The following is a 6038-nucleotide window of genomic DNA, read 5'->3' on the forward strand; positions in this document are numbered from 1 at the left end:
TTTAATCTGTTTGGGAGCTGTTTTAGCACAAGGTAGGGACAACTAAGGCACGGGATCATGCCCATTTGGTCCAAAGGGGTGGGGTGGCTATGTCAGGCCAAACTGCTTGTGTAATCACATCCTAAGAGAAGCACATATCTGGCTATGTATGCAAATATGACATGGTTACAAAACCCTGAACCCCCCCCCCCAAAAAAAAACCCTTGAAGAAGAATCCAGCAATCTTGAAAGAAAAGGTGTGTATGTACAGTGAATATAGTACACAATGCAAATCTCACAAAAAGACAATCCTTAGGACATCACAAAATTAGGCACAGGGGAAAAAATGTTTAGAATCATAATAGAGGTCACCAAGCCAGCACCAATCTCCAGTAATTTACTATATTTTTTAAAACTATGATGATATTTTGTTTCTTAAACATAGTATTTACATAGGTAAACACCAAGCCACCACATAGTATGGATCATTGCTGACAATTAGCATATCCTCACATTTTACTTTATAATAATCACACACAAATAATGCATGTCACACTTATGAAGATTTTGTTTGTGCTATTATGTTTTGCTAGGTGATTACTGCTTAACACAAATCTAAGGTTCCCATCAAGCAACAAAGCATGTGATCTCAATTATGAGGCCAAGGAAAAAGACAGCCACTGCTAATAGAACAATGGCACATACTCCTTCATGCAGTTAACATTAACTGAAATGCGTATAAATAAAATAAATAACAATAAAATCAAACAACAGTAAAAAAAAGACAAACTGGTGAAACTGCACCAACGATTAAAAAAAATAACAGAAACCAGTAGCTTTACTATTCTTATGTTATTGTGAGAATAAAATCGAAAAGGGAAGATGTTGTAAGCCATTTTGGGAAGAAAGCAGTGTATAAACAAACAAATTAATTAAATATATACATTCTGCTCCATCATGAGCTTTGAAAATTGTTATGAAACCTCAACACAATAGTGGGTGAACATTTTAATGGCAAAGCAAAGTTTGGTGTCATGTATAGTTCCAATGAGAGGAGAGTGTGGAGAATACTTACAACCAGTGTGAGGCTAGTGCATTGGACTAGGGCCCAATCTGCATCTAGCATTTGCTCCGCTGTTTTACCAAACCCACGCTGAAACAGAAATTCCCCTCTACACTGCATGCCACTTTCACTTTGATTGATCTCTTGGTTTTATGGTAGCTATCTGCATAGATTTATGGCTGTTTTATGGCCATTCAGGGATGACTCTGCAGTCAGTATGGTGTTGGCCCAGGGTATTTGAATGTGGTTTTAAGCCACATCTTTTTCTGTTTTAGTGTGGGTTTGGTAAAACAGCGGAGCAAATGCTAGATGCAGATTGGGCCAAAGACTTTGAAATCCTAGGTACAAATCCCCATTCTGCCTTGAAGCTTGCAGGATGAACTTAGGTTAGCCACACATTCTCAGTTGAACCTGCTTCACAGACTTTGTTATGAGAATAACATGAACAAGTGGACTACTATGCATGCTGCCCTGGAGGAAAAGCAAGACCAATGTGGCAGGTACATAGTTATTTCTTCATATGGGAAGATATATTCTCTGACGTGTGTTAGTTCCGGGCTATGAAGGGCATTTCAGGCCAACAGAAGTGTCTGAATGGAACAAGCAGCAAGCTAACTGATAGCCAGCACAGTTGCCACAACACTGGTTTACCAGTAGAGTTGCCACCTCTAGTATGGGAAATTCCTGGATAATTGGGGAGGATGGAATTTGGGGACTGGAGGGAGCTCTGAAATATCACGCCCTGTGATGGAACATCTAGGTCAAAATTCAGTACCTCCTCCCTTTCCTGTGAGGTAATTTCCTCCCACCAATCTTACAGTTTACTTGTAATAAATTGAACTGAGATTTGGGAGAGCCAGATTTGAATCCTTATTCTGCTTCAGGACAGTCACTCACTCTCACCATAACCCACCTCACAGAGTTGTTATTGTAGGGTTGTCAGGTCCCACCTAAACACCAGTGGGGGATGGGAGGCAGAGGGTAGCCAGCTCCAGGTTGGAAAACCCTGGAGATTTGGGGGTGAAGCCTGGAGAAGGCAGGAACCTTACAGAGTACTCTCTTCAACACATTCATTTTCTCTAGGGGAGAAAATCTCTGTCGTTTGGAGATGAGCTGTAATTCCAGGGGATCCTCAGGCCCAACTTGGAGGCTGATATCCCTGTTATTGTGAGAATACAGTTGAAAAGGGAAGATATTGTAGTTTTTTAGAAATTGATTTTAAATCCCGCTAGCTCGCCGAATTCCAGTATATCTTCTATTAAATATGATAAAGAATGTTCCGGTTCTTCTAGTATAAAAATCAAGTCATCTGCAAAGGCCTGTAATTTGAACACTTCCCCTTTTACTCTCAGACCTTTTATCATTTCATTATTTCTTATTTTATCAATTAACGATTCTATAGTAAATATGAACAATAGTGGGGATAGCGGGCATCCCTGTCTTGTGCCTTTCTGTATTGGAATGCTTTGAGAGGTTTCTCCATTGATTAAAATTTTGGCACTTTGCTTGCTATATATAGCTTTTATCACTGCGTAAAAATTGTTCCCACATTCCCACGCAGTTAATTTTTGTAGCATATATGCCCAGTTAATGTTATCAAACGCCTTCTCTGTGTCTAAAAGTATTAACATCATCTGCTTCCACGGATATAGTTCATAATATTCTAATACATTAATTATAGTTCCTATATTATTTTGTATCCTTCTTTTGGGCTTGGTTTTTGAAGCGACTATGAATAGTAGGAAGATAGATAAGATTTTTCCCTGTGGTGGCCCTGAAAGTTTAGAATGCATTTCCTGTTCATTTTCATAGCTTCTTCCTCCCATGGACTTTTAGGATGATGTGCAAGTTAAGCAGCTGGAAGAATGAAGTATGTTGCTGTTGTGGTCATACTTTTTAAAAATGATTTAAGGCAGTTCATGTATTTTTGTAATTTTGTAAACTGCCTCAGATTTTTAGGTAAAATAAAACAAATAAAATAAAATAAAACCCTCTACATTATTTAGTAGTAAAGATACAATAATAAATAATGGTCATTTTAATTCTGTAACAAGAATGCTATTGTTCCATAAAACAAAGGCTATAAATACACTGATTTTCTGCCTCCCCTTTATTATCTTAAATGTAATCTCAGGGCAGTCATTTACATACATTCTAAAGAATGCAGGGACATAAAAAACAGTAAGAGGCAGAGGAGGAAAGAGTCAGAGACAGAGAATAAAATAATATATAGGAGGGAAGGGACTATGACAGAATAGAGTAGCAAAAATAAAGTTGAAGAAACTGGGGAAGAAGGAAGAAATCAAAGGAACAAAGGAATTGTCCAGGCTTGGGAGGAATGCACCCTCCCAGCCATCCTGGGCCCTGGACTTACCTCCTGGACAGCTGGATGCCAGCAGTGGCAGCAGCCTCCAGGGGTCAGTCAGGCTGCTGGCAGTGGGACAGGTGTGCTGGCCTCAGAGGACGCCAGGCCAAGGCAGCAGTGCTGTCAGAGGAGGCCAGCATCAGGAGCCCAAGCGAGAGAGGCTCTGCCCACACCATGGTGCACAAGGTGGACCCAGCACTACAAGTCCATGGGAGCGGGGTTGTCAGGTTCAACAGTCAAACAAGTGAAGCACAGTCTTCCAAGAAGCATATACTTTATTGTCAGTACTATTGATCAGGAACACAAACACTGTTAGGAATGAGTCAAAAGGGAAGGCCTACTGGGATATACAGAGTTCAAACTACCCACCCCCACTTGTGGGCCAATCGGGCTGATTCCCACGGGCGGGAAGGAATAACTGATGCAGCTGAGCTGGGAAACAAAACCAGTCACACGGTTGATTAATATGAAGACACTACAACTAGACAGTGGTACAAGGTTACAGATAACAAGAGAAGCGAAGCAGAGGAAGGAATGCAGCACCCAGTCGTACACAGGTCAGGCAGGTGCCCCCTCAGTCTATAAACAATATGGCAGCATAACTGACATTCTGCCCACGTAAAGAAAAATTTCCTGGTTAGGCCAGGAGACCTCCCGGTTTCCCCAGGAACTCCCAGTGAAACTTTTGCAACAGCTTAGGGGCCATAATATCCCCTACGTCCACCCATTCACGGTGCTGGGGTCCAAAATCCAACCACTCCACCAGGTAAAACAGCTTGCCACACTTCAGCTTAGAGTCCAGGACCTGAGATATTTTGAACTGCTCTTCTCCCTCCACCATCAAAGGGGGGGGGGATTGGCTTTGGAGGACGTCAAGGGCTTGAAACCGGAGAATGTTGTAATAAGCTGAAATTTTTCGGGAGGTCCAGATCCACAGCCACCTCATTAATGAGGCGTTTCACTTTGAATGGTCCAATAAACTTCCAACCCAATTTGCAGCTGGGGTGCAATACCTTAATGTTTTTAGTAGATACATAAACAGTCACCAGGCTGCAGAGTCCAACCCTCCACCCTTCTCTTGTCAGCCTGAGCTTTATACGCCTCTTTGGCTGCATCCAATGTCTTGCATAAAAGAGGCCAGGAATCTTTCAGTCTTTGGCACCACTCCACCGCATCATCCGACCCCAAGGCAATATCCATGAGGAACGGGACAGGGGGGCTATCATAGCCATAGACAGCTTTGAAAGGGGACACACCCGTAGAAGAATGACAAGTAATGTTGTAGCAAAATTCAGCCAGGGGCAACAAATCTACCCAGTCATCTTGTTGGTAGTTGGTAAAGCAACGTAAATACTGTTCCAGCATTTGATTAACATGTTCGGTCTGCCCATCAGTCTCTGGGTGATAGTCACTGCTTAACGCCCGCTGCACCCCCATGAGTTGCAAGAGTTTCCCCCAGAACTTAGAAACAAATTGCGTCCCCCTATCGGATATTATTTTGCATGGGAGCATCTGAATGCGAATCACATGTTGCAGAAACACCTTTGCCAAAGCCTTGGCCGTGGGCAGTGAGGCAAAGGGGATGAAATGAGCCTGTTTGGAGGACAGGTCTACAATAACCCAAATGACAGTCATCGTTCTACTGGGGGGCAAATCCGTAATGAAATCCATGGAGATAACCTCCCACGGCCGACTCAGAGTCGGGAAGGGTTGCCATTGTCCCGGAGCTTTTCCCAGCCAGGGTTTAGACATAATACACATTTGGCATGACTGGACCAAAGACAAGAGGTCTTTGCGCATATGTGGCCACCAAAACTGTCGTTGCAAGAGGTGTAGGGATTTAACAAACCCCAAGTGGCCTGTTAGCTTTGAGCCGTGCACCAAAGCTAAAACCTCCCCCCGTAAAGCTTTGGGTACCAGCATCCATCCGGTCTCAGTTCAAGCCCCCCCTCTAGATCTACCTCCCCTTTGTTGTCATCTGAGAAGGCGGAGGCAAACCGAATGTTCCAGGCTGACCCGTCAGGGCAGGCCAGAGGGGAGGAGGCGGGTCCACCAAGGCGGGTGGGGGCAGGGGCGGAGGAAGTGGTGCAGCTTTGAGTTGTCAGCACACGCCCGAGCTGGGTGGGCGTGAACATTGAGTCTAGGATCAACTCTCATTGGCTGTCATGTTGGGGGAGGCAGGACAAGGCATCCGCCAGAGAGTTGGCAGAGCCAGGAAAATGATGTAAAGTGAACTGGAACTTGGAGAAAAAAATCAGCCCATCGTAATTGCTTTGCATTCAGATTACGAGGGGTTTTGAGCACTTCCAGATTTTTGTGATTTGTCCACACCTTGAAAGGCACCCTCGCCCCTTCCAGCCAGTGCCTCCACATCGAGAGAGCCAGTCGGATTGCTCCGACCCCAGTAGGCCCGTTATGCCATGGCCTCTGGAAGAGTGGGCAGAAGTTGGACCTGCCCTGGTGGGCAGGTGAGCAGACCAGCACGCAACAGATGTGTGGCCTCTGCTGGGAGGATGAGCCCAGCCCACACCGCAAGGTAGGCAATGGGGTGGGCAGTAGCTCAGGTCAAGGGCCCAGGGGGCCAATGGCTCAGGCCAACCAATGATGGGCAAGTGGAAGGACCGTGGGGAG

Source organism: Gekko japonicus, unplaced genomic scaffold (assembly GCF_001447785.1).
Source record: "Gekko japonicus isolate JY-2015 unplaced genomic scaffold, Gekko_japonicus_V1.1 scaffold1038, whole genome shotgun sequence".
Classification (NCBI taxonomy): domain Eukaryota; kingdom Metazoa; phylum Chordata; class Lepidosauria; order Squamata; family Gekkonidae; genus Gekko; species Gekko japonicus.